The following is a 16,454-nucleotide window of genomic DNA, read 5'->3' as shown; positions in this document are numbered from 1 at the left end:
TTAAATGAGATAATCCATGTAAAGTATTTAGAAAACAGGGTCTGAAGCATAGTAAGTCTACCTGCCTGTGTCTTCCATTAGGCCCAGACCAGGGACTCTGACTAGTCTATCTTCACACCTCCAGAGTCTAGCACAGGATTGGTATGCTTATTAAATTAATAAATTAATTATTGATTAATTGATTGAATGAATGATTGACAAGATGGTATAGGGAGAAAGACTAGAGAAACAATCCAAGAGTACATCATTGTGCTCTTGAGGAAGGTAGAAACAAAATCAATTAAAAAGCTTTGAGTAGGAATAGATGAACCAAGATAGTGCTGCATTTCAGAAAGCCAAGGTAAGCTTGAGTAAGGACCAGGTTGCCAATAGGGCTCAGTTCTTCAGGTCAGAGAAAATGAGAATAGAGAGGACACTCTGCAGGATGACTGAGAGTGACCATTGCAAGGATTTGTTTCTGGCTCTGTCTGTAGCCCTCCTCTTATCTTCCCTTTCTCCCTCTCCTGGAAGTAGTTGTCATGAGATTAGGATAAAATAATGCCCCTCATCTGGTACTGATGTCCCCTCCCAGGGCATTAATCATCATCCTCCACCTAATCACTCTCACAGCAGAGTCTTTGAGTATTGTTGTTGAGGTTGCACACTATATAACACCACCATATCTAAGGGGGTGTCATTCAAATGGTAGATATCCTTGCTATTTAGAATTTTTAAAAATATTTATTATAATTTTGCTGACTCCAAAGATTAGTGATTTTTATTCAAGCATATAGTAAAGTGTCTTTTCCTAACAAAACCACCATATATAATTCTATTTTGACAATAATCACAAAACTTTGTTGCTCTGATATTACTTAAAATAACTTAAATAAGAGCTGCTTTTTTCACTACGGTATTGACCAGAAATCATCTTTAAAAGAAGAAAAAAGAATCCCAATAGTATCAGTGTCCTGAACAAATGTGATATATTGTATCTTACTGTTCACACCATCTGCTGTTTTTGTACCATAAGGTTATTGTTGAGTTTCCAATTAAATTTACTAGTTACTTTCATTATGATACAAAGTACTATGTAATAACTAGTATGAATCTTTCATTAAAAATCTATAAAGAATTATACAGATATAATTTAAAGATTATTATATAATAACCTACTAATTGTATTTTATTAATTCTTTATTTATTGTTACGGAAATTTCATTACTAGAAATATTTAATGCTGTTAAATTTTATTAGCATATAACATTGATTATATTTTAAAGAGTTATGAATAAGATAAAATACTAAATTATGAAATTATTTCCCTCCAGATTTTTAAAAAATTGTTTAAAGCATCATGAGATCCAGAAAAAAAAATGAAAGCTGTTCAATTTTATTTATTTAAAAAATATGGATATAGTTGCTTATAATGATCTAGGCACTGTCGTCAGCATCTTGGTTCCACTGGCCATACTTAGTGACTCCTCTAGATGACTGGATTTCTGGAAAAAAATAGATAGACTGTCAGAAGAAAAGAAAACACTTAGTTTTAGCAAAAGTTTTAGCAAAATAAAGCACTAACACATCACTGATGGGGCAGGATATGAGTTTATCTTGGACTTCTACACTCCATAACTGATGGAATTCAAGAAACACTAGAAGAGGGAGGACCGGTCAAGATGGCATAGAAGGTAGATGCTGTGCACTTCTCTCACGACCACACCAGAATTATAAAGAAACTACAGAGCAACCATCACTGAGAGTTGTGTGAGGTCTGGGGATATACATAAGAGGTCACCTTGAGACCAGTAGGAGGGGTGGAGACATGAAATGGCCCGGTCCCACAACTGCATGTGGCAGTCATGAATCAGGAGGGTTATCCCCTTCCCCCACTGAAGAGAAAGGGATCCCAGTCTCACACCAGGCTCCCCAGCCAGGATTCCAGTGCTGGCAAGAGAAGTCCTCACAACCTCTGTCTGTGAAAAACCAGCGAAGATCATGCCTGAGTGAAACGGAGGGCTGTGAGAGTTGCAGACTTTCCCCTTAAAAGGCCTGCATGGACTTACTTGGTGACAGACTCACTCGCTCTGAGCTCCAGCACTGGGGCAGCTTCTCAAGAAGCACAAAGGACATACAGGGAGACACTGAGTTGTCAGGCTTCAGGTCAAGGGCTGGAGGGGTGGCTTTCTCTCAGATAGAAGTGCTGACAGTATCCATTATTCCTTGATTGAACACTTCTCCTCTCAGCATGCTGACACAAGCAGCCATATCTGAGTCTCCATCAACCTGGATAACACAGGTTGTTCCGCCCAAGTGATTCCCTGAGACTCCGCCTCTCCCAATTTGGGGGCCCACACAAGCTTCCTCAAGTTGGTTTATTCCATATAAATAGCCTGTCTTGGCTCATGCTGTGGACTTTCCTAAAATCTTGCAAAGACTCACAAAACCCAAAGAAGCAGCATCTGGCCTCAGCGTACCCCGTACCTCTTGCTGAGCCACCACAAGGCCCACACTAGCAGCAGCCAGCCTCAGTTCCTGGCTTGGACTCTGGAGTCACCTATAAGTCCAGCACAGGTGGCAGCCATCTTCAGATTGCTTTGTAACTCTTACCAGATGGCCCTGGAGTTGCACAGGCTGCAGCTAAGGCCCTTGGGCCAGCATATCCAGTGGCCTGCTTCTACCAGAGCATCCCCCCTCTAGGGCTGCATCTGAGGAAGGATATACCTGAAGGGCAGACTGGGCAGGCACCAGAGCCCTGATAAAGTGAATCCTACTCCATAGGGTCAATCTCACTGACCAGTCTTCACAACCAATCAGCCCAAGGGTCAATCCCCCTCATTGACATGCAAACAGCAACCAAGGCTCAACTGTAACAGAGGAGAACACACACAATCCACATAAGAGAAACACCTTGAGCACATCAGGTGACCAGGGAAGATGGTGCCACTGGGCTCCACGGGACATCTACTACATAAAGCCACTCTACTAAAACCGGGAGACTTAGGAGCCCTACCTAATACATAGAAAAAGACACAGGGAGGCAGCCAAAATGGGGAGATAAAAAAACATGTCCCACATAAAAGAACAGAACAAAGCTCAAGAAAAACAACTAAACAAAATGGAGACAAGCAATCTACCAGATGCAGAGTTCAAAACACTGGTTATATGGATGCTCAATGAACTTAGGAGAAGAGTAGATAAACTCAGTGAGAATTTTAACAAAGAAATAGAAAACAAAAATGGAGATGGAAAACATAAAAGGAAACCAGTCAGAAATGAAGACTACAATATCTGAGATGAAGAGTACATTAGAGGAAATCAAGAGTGAATGAAGTGTTGGATTGAATCATTAATTAGAGAAAGCAGAGGGTCAAATCAGCGATTTAGAAGATAAGATAGCAGAAAACACCCAATTAGAACATCAACAAGAAAAAAGAATTCAAAAGAATAAAGATAGTTTAGGGAGCCTCTGGGACAACATCAAGCATAACAAAATTCACATAGGGGTACCAGAAGGAGAAAAGAGAGAACAAGAAATTGAAAACCTATTTGAAAAAATAAAATGGAAAACTTCCCTAACCTGGCGGAGGAATAGACATACAACCCCAAGAAGCTCAGAGTCCCAAACATGATGAACCTAAAGAGAAGAACCCATATCAAGACACATCATAATTAAAATGCCAAAGGTTAAATAAAAAGAGAGAATCTTAAAAGCAGTGAGAGAAAGCAATTAGTTACCTACAAGAGAGCTCCCATAAGACTGTCAGTCGATTTCTCAATAGAAACTTTGCAGGCCAGAAGGGCTTGACAAAATATTCAAAGTGATGAAAACCCAGGACCTACAACCTAAATTATTCTACCCCGCAAAACTATCATTTAGAATTGAAGGATGGATAAAAAGCTTTCTAGACAAGAAAAAGCTAAAGGAGATCATCATCACCAAGCCAGTATTACAGGAAATGTTGGAGGGACTTCTTTAAGAAGAAGAAAAAAATATGTATCAAAAGTCTAAATAAAGAATGGCAATAACTACATATCTATCAACAAGTACTTCAAACGAAAAAGAATTAAATGCTCCAATCAAAAGGTAGGGTGGTTGAATGGATAAGAAAACATATGCTGCCTACAAAGGACTCACTTCAGATTAAAAGACCCACACAGACAAAAGTAAAGGGGTGGAAAAAAATTTTTATAATGGATCTAGAGGGTGTTGTGCTGAGTGGAGTAAGTCAGAGAAAGACAAATACCATATGATTTCATGTACATGTGGAATCTAAAGAACAAAATACACAAACAAACAAACAAACAAACTTACAGATATGGATAACATTTTGAGGGTTATCACATGGGAGGGGGTGGGGGGAGTCAGTGAAAAAGGGGGAAAAGATTAAGAAATACAAATTGGTAGTTACGAAATACTCATGGAGATATAAAGTATAGCATAAAGAATATAGTCAATAATATTTTAATAACTATGTACAGAGTCAGATTTATTGGGTGATCACTTCATGAGTTATGTAGATGTCTAATCACTATGTTGTGTACCTGAAACTAATATAATATTGTATGCTAACTATAATTGAAAGATAAAAATATTAAAAAATACTAGAAGAAAGGGCAAAAACCTCAAAAACAAACAAAAACAAAGAATCCATTTAACCAAAAACACTTTTTTGTCTGTCAGGAACCTGACCACATAACTTTTCATATTAAACAGGCAACTCAGGTTGAAATGATCTATCTCTGGAAAGAAATCTTAAGTTTCCAAAAACAAAGAAAGAGAGAAAAAGAAAGGCAGAAAGAAAGAAAGGCAGAAAGAAAGGCAGAAAGAAAGAAAGGCAGAAAGAAAGAAAGAAAGAAAGAAAGAAAGAAAGAAAGAAAGAAAGAAAGAAAGAAAGAAAGAAAGAAAGAAAAGAAAGAAAGAAAGAAAGAAAGAAAAGTGAAAACATGTTGTTTTTAGATAACAAGACGGATGAAAAGTTTTGGAAACAGTGCTCACAGTCCTTGAGAAAAAAATAATCACAAAATCCTGGTTACTTTATTCCATCTAAAAAGATTCAATATTTTGTCTACATTGTAAAGTCTTTGGGGATGGAAAAAAATCAAATCACTAAAATGAGAATGAAAGCAAAGATTGGCACCATTTACTGCATATTCCTAATAAACATGAACAAAGTGAAATGCGTAATAAACTAGGGAAGGATTTTACATTCTCAGTAGACTACTTACAAAAACCGAATCTAGACAAAAATAACCCAAAGGATCAGAAATATGACAATGCAACAAAAATGCATGGAAAATTATAGTAGATTTTAACAGATGATGGTTGAAAAATAATTTTAGGGAAATCTTTCCTCTATATTTTGTGTATTCTTTTAACTTGATAATGAATGATGCAGTAAAAAGTTCTTTTGACATCATCGAATTTTAAAATATTATCTAGGAACTATCTAGAAAAATTTTAATTTTGACAAAATGTTAGAGTGTTTTGAACATGTATTTTCAAAAAATAAAATTTCAAATATTGAACGTTAATGTTGAATTCACAATGAGAAAGTCAAGTGGATGTCATGTCACTAAAAACTCAAAAGGCATGATGCAAAATCCTTTTTAGGAATTGTTAATTATATTAATAAAGAAATAGATTCTACAATGCAAAGTATACGCTAGTAAATTTCAACTTTTAAATGTATTTGCTCAGGGCTAATGTGAAATGGTGTTTAAGTAAAATCTTATAAATAAATCATACAGAAACAAAAATTTAACATACATAATAAAAGCACTGAAAAAATTAAAGTATCCTTCATTTTCAAAGGAAGCAAAATTTATGAAAAATAGGTTATTGATTATTGTTGTCAGATAACAGGATTTCAATATTGATGCCCTTATCCATGTAGAAAATGCTAAGAAAAAGAAGGAAGATTTGCTTTATTGTGAGTTCCAAGATCCAAAACTAAATTTCAAAATTATTTCGTTTTATTTTGCTATACCGGATCCACTAATAACATCCTCAAAAGAAAGATTTATGATACTTATAATCTGAAGAGTTATGAAAAAAATATGGGCTACTGAAATTCTGTAAAAATTTATAATTGAAATTAATTGTATACACAGAAGAATTAATTTTGATATGACATTAATATAGCAAGAACCAAAAATCATGTTATTTTTCTAAAATCAAGTATGACTACCATTGAAGAATTGCACTATATTTGCAACAATGATAGTTTTCTATTCTTTCATGTTCAATTTTAAATTTGTGTAGCTTATACAAAATGACTTAATGTTTGTCATATTTGTTACTAATGAGAAATAATAAATTAACTTATAAAATGTCTTGTACAATGGGGTGACTTTTCCTAATTCTTCCAAACAGGGATCAGCGAAGTATAGCCTGTGAGTCAAATTCTTAATCTGCTCCTTGTTTTTATATGATCCCTGCAAGCTAAGGATGATTTTAACATATTTAAATGATTGGGAAAAAAACTAAAGGAGAATACTATTTTTTGATGCATATAAATGGCATGAAATTCAAATTTCAGTATCCATAAATATAGTTTTGTTGGAACACAGTCACACCCATTTGTTTAAGTATTTTCTGTGGCTGCTTTCACACCCCAACAGCAAAGTTGAGTAGTTTTGAAAAAGACCACGTGCCCTACAAAGCCTAAAATATGTACTATCCGGCCATCCATGGAAAACATTTGCCAACCCTTGCTCTAAAAGCACCTTATAAGCTTGGGCAGTTCTGTAGAGACTTGAATCCAAGCAAAGTTTCCTCCAGATCACCCAAACACCTGGCTATCAACTGCACATCTCACTCTGATGGCCCACTGACACCTCAATTCAGCATGGCCCATGTCTTCCCCATACCCACTCCTTCTAGCAACCTCATCAACCCAGTTGCTCAAGCCAGAGCTCTACAGTTATTCTTGAATCCTTTCCACCTGAAATTCCCTGTTCTTTTATCCCATTAATCATCTCTTTTGTATCTTTCAAAATCCATTCCCTTCTTCACACACCTCTAGCCACCACTCTGACTGAAGTTAGTATTTCCTGCAGAATGACTGGACCAATGTCCTCAGTGAGGCTCATGGCCCCCGCTCTTGGACCATCTAGTCCATCCTCCACCAGATAGCTAGAGTGACCTTCCTAAAATATAAATCTGACCTTATCATTTCCCTCCTTCAATCCCCTCCACAGTAGAGAACTAGATCATTTGTTTATCCATGATCTCTTCTGCTCATGGCACTATCTTTCCTCTGGCCTCTTTCTGTGTGAATATGATGGAATTGACAATCCTAGTGTGTGGCCCCATGAGCCACCCCTCGCTGGGCGTGAGTCCCACACTGGGCTCATCATGCTCTCTTTTCTGAAAATTTTAATCTTGAGTGTAGATGCATAGAAATGCTGAGTCAATTGTTATGCAAGGTGGCTTTATAGGGTCGAGTTTTGGGTGTGAGTTCCGGAGCCATACTGCTTAAATTCGAATTTCAACTCCACCACTCACTAAACTGTGTAACTTTGGGCAAGTCACGTAGCTGGGTCTAGGTGTCCTCACCTGTGCAATGGGGATCAGAATAACAGGTCATATGTACTGAGGCCTCATCACTTGAGGATTAAATAGGCTCAAACACGTGAAGCGCTGAGAGCAATGTTTGGCATATGATGGGCGTCTCTTAAAGGAAACTGTCCTTAGTTCCTATTGAGTTACCACACAAATTCCTGTAGCTGTGACTCTCTTCCTCTTCTCTGGGCCTGATTGTTTGTTCTTCTAGCTCTTTTTAAGAGAGCCTGTTGTCTTTCTTAAAATAGCTGGAGTGGAATTTTATGGCCCTAAGGGCCCAGATTCTCTGCTTCTTAATCAAGAAGGCCCTCTCCCCCTCCCATACACCTGCCCACCCCATCCTTCAGGTATCATCGACATTTTTAACTTCTCCCCATTCTGGTAAATAGAAATAGGTCACATCTATCCATTCCTGATTGGCGTCTGGAAAAGGGCAAGGCCCTGCCCCTCACCACCCTCACCAGATTTGGGATCACTAAGAAACTTTATTGACCAGATTTCCTCCCATTTTACTTTGCATAGTCTGCATTAAGAAAAAAATTAGATTTGTTTTGCATTTTCCACATGAAAAGGCTATTATAATACATAATATTCTTTTTTAAATGGCCCACACACATCCCTGGGGGTTCTGCTACATGCCCTTCCTTCTTCTCTGCTTTCCCACCTCCCTCCCCCTACATTCCTAGGTCACATTCATTGTCTCTTCCTTTCCCCTTGCCTCCAGCAGATTGAGAGCTCTCGGAAGGCCCAGATTGCAGCTTCCCCACTTCAGAGGCTCCAGCCCTGAAAGGGTGGGGGTCAGTTAATGTTTAATGAGTGATCGAATGAATATAGTTTAAAGGGTGAGGCAGGAAAAGGGGCCTATGCTCTGCCTTCTGGGATCCTTTTTGCTGAGTCAAGGAGCCCAGATGGAATCTGGTCAATTTATTGTTCACAAAACCTTAACTACAACAGCAGAGTGAGAAATCGATGCTGGTCACTGCCCAGTCCTCAGCTCCAGCCACTTCTGGGGTGAATCTTCCCAGAGCTGCACCATTTACTCCACTGCCCTCTCAACGCTGCAGGGGGTGCAGGGATTGAGGACCCAGCCAGAGGGGTAAATAGTAAATAAATAGCTGCATTTTCATTTTGTGTTTTCTATTTTGTGCCGTCTAGAACGTATATATTACTTTTCAAAGCAAAAGCAAAACCGGAATAAATATTGCTTTCAAAGTTGTCTTTTCGTGTATATGTTTTGGTTTTGTGGTTTATTATTCTTTACTTTCAGTTGAGTGGAAGCCAGCCTCCCTTCTCCAATGCACAAGTTGATTCCCTGCGTACACACAAACCCCAGGAATCAGTCATTGTACAAAATTACAAGTAGGAGGAAGGGGATGGGGTAGGAGCCCAGGTCCGGGAAAGGTAAGGGTGTGCAAAGGGCTTTGGGTCAGAGCTTGAGCAGATCCTGTTCAACCAGGTGTGCTCTAGACAGTTACTTCAGTACAGGCTCTACCCCCAGGCCCCAGAGCTTGGCCACAGCAAGCTAGGAGGGTGGGGAGATGAGGGGAGTGGAGGAGTGAGAGGTTGCAGGGTGATGGGGGGTGGGAGGACTGCACTGTAGGGGCAACCCACAGAAGTCTTGGATTTTTGCCACATTCTCTCTGTAACCTCACTTAAAAAAAAAAAGATTTCCTATCTGCTTTTTCTCTATAAGCAACTTCTAAAAAATTTTGAAGCAAAACAATTGAAATATTTTTAAAATATGACTTTCAAAGGAACTTCCTGAATGGCACTCTCACTTTTTTCACTGCGGGGGGCCCCTCACTGCAGGAAGGGGGTTGGGGGGTGGGGAGAGGCAGGCCCTGAGGAGTTCCAGCCGGGCCTGTCTCCACGGGCTGGAACCTTAGCAGGAGGCAGCCCAGGTTTTCTCTGGCCAAGAAGGAAATGAGTCCCCCACAAGACGCATGACCCCCGAGGCCCTCCCAGGATTTTGCACAAATTCGTTTTACGACCAGCATAAAAATTCTGAGGATTTTGGAGTGTAGAAGACTGGCTTCTAATTTTCCTAAGGCTGTTTCCCACTTAATTAAGGAAACCACTGCTGTGCTCAACAGCTGAAGAAACACAGGAAGGGTCAAGAAGGGGACTTCTCCCAACTCCACCTCCTCATTCTGTCTCAGAGTCCAAGTGAAAGGTTGACTTTCAAAATACGCTGACTGGAAGGATGGAGCAGGCTTTGAGCGCTCAGGCTCTGGAGGCAGGCCGATGGGTGTGGGCTTGGATCCCTGCTGGCTTACCACAATTTCCTCACTTATAAAATTGTGCCAAGCACTGCCCTACAGGCATGATATGTATTAATTCATTTCATCCAGACCACAACCCTAGGAGGGAGTGCTGTTATTATCTTCGTTTTACAGAGAAATCTAAAGTTAAGAAAGTTACTAAGGTCATACAGTAAATGGCAGAGCTGGGATTTGCACCCACTCAGTTTGGCACCACTAAGCTCTAGTGCTCGTACGAGGAAGGCATGTTTACTGTACTTGGCGAATCTCTTCTAGAGTTAAAGCAGATAGGGAATGTGAAGTGTTTTGCTTAGAGCCTGGGACTTGGTAAACTCTCAATACACGAGTCCACCGTCATCATCATTGTCATACCCAGTTGACATTCTGGCTATGCAAACACGATGAAGTTCTTATGTGCTAAAAAAATTTTTTTTGATCATACTGAATTTAAAGAAGAAGAATAGGGAAAACTAGGAAAGAAGGAAAGAAAGGAAAAGAGAAAAAAACAAAAACAAACGAACAAAAATAGGCCCTGGTGATTTAGGCAGCTGCTGAAATTTTCTCTTTAGTGCTTTTATTTTAAAATAACATTTATGCTTCTTTATTCTTTTTAAAGTTATAATTCTAAATGTGCTCTTTATAAACGTTTCAAACAAAATTTAAAAAGTCACCGTCATTATGGAAAACAGTATGGAGATTCCTCAAAAAATTAAAAATAGTACTACCATATGATCTAGCAATCCCACTTCTGGTTATGTATCCAGAAGAAATGAAGGGTCTCAAAGAGATATCTGCACTCCCATGTTCATCACACATCATTCACAATAGCGAAGATATGGAAACAACCCAATGTCTGTTGACAGATGAATGGATGTTATTCAGCCATGAGAAAGAAGGAAATCCTGCCATTTGCAACAACATGGATGAACCTGGAGGATGTTATGCTAAGTGAAATAAGGCAGACAGAGAAAGACAAATAAATACTATTAATTTTACTTATATGAGGAGATGTTGGTCAAAGGGTACAAAGTTGTTGTTATATAGAATGAGTAAGTCTAGAGATCTAACGTTACAGGCATAGACGCTATACTTAATAATACTGCTTTGAGCCTAAAATATGCTAAGAGAGGAGATTTCAAGTGCACTCATCACACACACAAAAATGGTAACTATGTGAGGAGATATCTTAATTAACTTGACTGCAGTAATTACTTCACTATGAATATGTATATCAAATCATCATAGTGTACACCTTAAAATATATATAATTTTATTTAAACATTTTATTTAAACACAAATCAATGAAAAAGAAAACCAAAGAAATCAAGCATGGAAATTCTCTCTCACCCCACAACTTGTTTTTTTTATTCAAGAAAATATCAGACTATGTTCACCTTCCACTGCATTCTTTTCAATAGCTGCATAGTATTCCATAATAGAATTTTTTTTATGCATTCCCTCTTGTTGGAGAACATTTATTTTGTTTGTAATTTTCTTTTCACTATTTCATATAATGATCCAATGAATAGTTTTATAGAAATATCTTTGTCCACTGATGGAAGTATTTTTCAATGATATGGACTATCTGAAATAGAATTTCTGTGCCTATGAAATGAAACGTATCTGTAAAATTCATGTTTTTGTTGAGGGAGTTAAATATTTGTGAAAGATTTGTTATGTCCCGAACTCTTCCAAGTGCTGCAAATACAACAGTGGATAGAACAGATAAGATCCTTGCCCCCTTCATGTATCTTACATTCTTGTGGGGTCAGGGGAGAGGAAGAAAGCAAATAACATAATAATGTGGACGAAAAAGGGGCCACATACTAAACCTGACAAGCTCAGGAAAGGCCAGCGTGGTGGGCCCTACAAACTCAGAGACTGACACTAACCACGTTGGATGGTCTGAACATAAAAATTCCTAACTAAAAGCAGGTCATGGTGGGTAGTCACATCCTGGGCCTGTAGCTTACTTGACAAAGGTCAATCTTTACCTTAAGTGAGCCCTTCTATTGTCTTTTTGCATCTAAGATAACATACCCTTGAAATGTCAGAGTAATCCCTTTTCTCCAGACCCCTCAGGGTACAACTGCACCAAAGCAGGAGACAACAGAACCCCTCACTGTTATCTTGTCAGGGCTGGAACACCATCTCTATGACCTGTAAATGTTCATTATTCACTCTCCTGTACCCACCAATGTAAAAGATGTATGAGTCCCTCCATTTTACTTTTTATCTAATCCCAGAGATTTTCCTGTTTTGCTTTCTCCCACCCACTTAATCTACCACCAGTGACTTCCACGTACACTCTTTATGCCTCCCCCTTTGAGTGTAATGTATAAAATAAACTGCAAAATTGTCATTCTCTGGAGCATTTTCTTAATCTGTTGATATTTTGCTGCCTGGCAGTTGTCAATTCGATTCAAAGAAACTCATAAAAACTCTACAGGTTTGGACATTTCTTACGTCAACAATACATATAGCCAAATTGCTCTCCAAAGTAGTTACCCAATTTCAAGTCAATTAGTAAAATGTAAGGGTATACAAACACACACAAACAGTCCACAATCAACACAGACTATCATTAACCTTTTTACATTTTGTCAATCTGATAGATAAAAAAAATGTATTCTTTTGTTGGGTTTTTCATAACTTGGCATTGTAGAGATTTTAAACATCTTTTTATGTTCCTCAGCCATTTCTATTTGTATTCTTTATTTTTTATTGTCATTTATTTATAGGTGTGCTGTGCTTATACTATGTATATCAGTTATATATTTCGTAAATATTCACTCCCAATCTGTCATTTTTTTAAACTTAGTTTTGGACTCTTTTTTTCATCAAATTAGTCAGTCTTTCCTCAAGGCTTCTGTTTTATGTTCATTAGGAACACCTTCCTCAATACTGCATTATAAATATATTCACATATTTTCTTCCTGAATTTTGATAGTTTTAGGCTTCTGTATTTAAATCTGTAAGGGAGCTGGACTCCATCTCGGTGCCAATCCAGCCTCTCTCTGAGAATTGTCCCTCCCAACCTTTAGGGACTTGGTGGAGACTTAAATGTTAATGGCTCTGACTTCTCTGCTACAGAGGTTGACACATACTGAGCCATCTTCAGACAAAGAACTCTTTTCCTTAAATCTTGCAAAAAAAAAAAAAAAATCACTGCTAACTGTCGGAAACTACCTTCCCAGTCTGCCCTCCAGCAAATTCTGCTAATCCATAAAACCTACCCTTTGTTCTGGGTGCCTGCTTTTCCCAGTGTCTCTAGCACCCTTAACCAGCAATTGGAGGTTCTTGGCCTGGCCCTGTCACTGCCACAGCAGATGCCTCCCATGTTCACCCTATGAATCACACTGGGAACTTCTTCAGATCTCAGGTCCAAAGTGCTAGTTCTTGCAGCCAGGGCCTGGTAGACAGTATGTGTTCCCTAAATGTTTGTTGAATAAATACATAAATGAACAAGTAAATTGAGTGCTTACTATATGAACTTAGCATATATAGGTATATATGACATATTCATCTATACATATTTTGCTGCTTACAAAATATGATCATTATAAAATATTGATAATTATAGAAGTCTATAAAAATTCATGTCTCCCATAGTCCTGCCCTTAGTGATAACCACTGAGAACAATTTGACATACAAATATTATTTTGAATTCTTACAAGAGCTGTGCAAAATATGTTTTATTATCTCTTTTTCTGGTTGAGGAAACTGAGGCCTAGAGAGATGAAGCAATTGATCAGGGTCACAGAGCTGGTAAGTGGTTGAGTCAGAACTGGCAAGGGCAGCAGTCTGGCCCCAGAGCCTTGGCTTCTTTCACTGAGACTTACTGTTGCACCCATAGAGCAGCAAATAAAAGATCTTGGAGACTTTCATGAGATTAAATGGAATAATGGGTGCCAAGCAGCCAGCAGTGCCTGGCATGAGGAGTACTACTAGGAGTAGGAGGGTCCTGTGATGATTTCTCTTGGACTTGCCACTTTGATCTTCCAAGGATTCTTTTTCTTTTTTTTTTCATTTCTTTATTTCTTAAATTTAAAAAAAGTTAGACATTTATACAATTCATGAAGTGATCCCCCCCAATTCTAATGTTCTGGGATTTGGTGCATAATCCAGAATTATATGTGATGTTCTCTGGAAAAGCCAGGTGCTGGATAACATGTTCACCCGCAGAGTTGATCATAAACTTGGACTGGGCCTGAAAGACAGTGTGATGGGTGGGAGTGGGGGGAGGGGCGGGGTACACCCTAGATGAGGTTCAGGAGATTAGAGCTCTAATTCCGGCTCTGCCACACGCTTGCTGTGTGACCTTGTGAAAGTCACCTCACCTCTCTGAGATTCTACTTGATGTTTATAAAATGGAGATAGTAAAGTCTGCCCTCACTGAGTCACAGGGTTACTGGGAAGTGATGAGCATGAAAGTGGAAGTGTTGGGGGACCTCTTGCTCTTAAAATGTCTCGTGTTTTTCTCTGTCTTTGTACTTATTATTCTGTATTGGAAATACCTTTTTACTAGACTGGCGCCCCTGAGAGGAGAAAGGGAAGCAATCACATTTAAGTCAATATATGTAAGTACCAGTCCTACATGTGCATTAGATTTGTTGTAAAAGAGGTTAAGCTTGCAAACTCCAGAAAAGACTGCCTGGGATCAAATTCTAGCTCCCCTGCTTTGGGACTGTGTGAATTTGGGCAAGTTACTTAACCTTTCCGGGACTCAGTTTCCTCATCAAGAAAAACAAGGATAAGGACAGCACATACGTCATGTGAAGGTTAATTGAGCCATTACACATAATGTGTTTTGCACAGGGGTCAGCCAGTTACAGCTCACAGGTCAAATCTGGCCTGCTGCCAACTTATATACAGCTCACAAGCTGAAAGTGCTTATTTCATTTTTAATTTCACCAAAAAATTTGTGGAGATTTGTTGTCTCCCTTGTTACATAGGTACCAATATGATAGCTTTGATTTTGGCTCTTTGCCTGCAAATCTTAAAATATTTACTATCTGGCCCTTCACAGAAAAAGTTTGCCAAGCCCTGGTTTTGTATAATTCCTGACTCAATGAATGTTAACTTTTTATTACAATAGTAAGAGATAAGCATTTTTATCTCTATTTTTACAGATGGTAAAATTGAAGTTTAAAGATGGGAGGTGACTCTGGCCACTCCTATGATTCTTACAGCATCACTCTGGGATATTTGGGACTCTATGAGGGTGCCCTGGGGCCCGTCCATTTAGGTGACTCCTCGGTCATTGCCCAACCACTCCTCAGGTGCCATTTTAGAAGAGGCTTAGAGGATTTCTGGCCTCAGCACGGGAGGAGAGGCATAAGTTCCCTTCATTGGTGGATTTCCCCTCAGTCAGTCTGGGGATCCTAGCAATCCAGTTTATCCACTCAGCATACATTCTGGCTTCACTGTTTCCCTTCTGGGGCTGAGGGCGGGACAGGCAGCAGCTGGTGGACTCCCGCTCAGGGCCTCACAGTTGCAGCTCAGAATGAAACAGAAAGCTGGAGGAGGGTGGAGGCTGAGAACAGCTGCAGAGACAAGAGGCATAACCAGCATGCTGACCTTGGAACAGAGGTTTGTGTGCAAGGCTCCCTCCCTGTGAACTGGGCATTATAAATCTGTACTGGATTAAAAGCTCAGGGTTTGGAGTCAGGCCGACCTGGATTTGAATCTCAGTTCCAGCCACTATTTATGTGGCCTTGGGCCAGATATTTCCTCTCCCTGAGTGTAAAGGCAGAAGGAACCTTAATAACCATCCAGGCTGAGGCCTTCATTTTGCAGTTGAGAAATTGGATGGGTTAAATTCATCTATTGAAGACCTAACTCCTAGTACCTCAAAATGTGACCTTCTTTGGACATAGAGTCTTTACAGAGATAATAAAGTTAAAATGAGATCATCCCTGTAGGCCCTAATCCAATATGACTAGTTGGGGAAATGTGGAGACAGATATGCACAGGAAGATAAAGAAAGAGATTAGGTGATGATTCTACAAGCCAAATACCACAAAGGATTGCATCTGCAAACCACCAGAAGCTAGGAGAGAAGCATGGAACAGATTTTTTTCACAGCCATAAGAAGGAACCAAACCTGTGGACACTCTGATCTCAGACTTCTGGCCTCCAGAACTGTCACACAATACATTTCTGTTGTTTAAACCAGCCACTTGGTGGTACTTTGTATTTTGTTGTTGTTATTGTTGTTGTTGTTGTTGTTGGTTGGTAGTTTCAATTACCTTTTTGGTACCTCGTTATGGTATCCCTAGCAAACTGAGCCCCAGGAGACCCGTATTCCAGCCCCAACTGAAGTTAATTGTGTAACACTTAATCCTATCTTGAACTCAATTTCCTCATCTATAAATTGCAATCAGGATTCTACCAATTTGGCAAATATTTCAGTCACCTATTATGGTCCAGGCCCTGGGAACTCAGAAGTGAATAAATCCAGTTCTAGCCCATGGAGAAATCACAGTGGGGGCACAACAGTGTGAATTTGTTGTGATTTATAGTGTAGTAAAAGGTTATCAGTAGGTTGATAGGAATCTGTTGAGAGTACAGTAGGAGCAAAGAGGAAAGAAAGGGCAATTCCTCCTGGGAGGTGCAGGTGACACATGAACTGGGTTCTGAAAGA

This window comes from Pteropus alecto, unplaced genomic scaffold (assembly GCF_000325575.1).
Source record: "Pteropus alecto unplaced genomic scaffold, ASM32557v1 scaffold39, whole genome shotgun sequence".
NCBI classification, from domain to species: Eukaryota; Metazoa; Chordata; class Mammalia; order Chiroptera; family Pteropodidae; genus Pteropus; species Pteropus alecto.
This window is presented reverse-complemented; position numbering follows the sequence as displayed.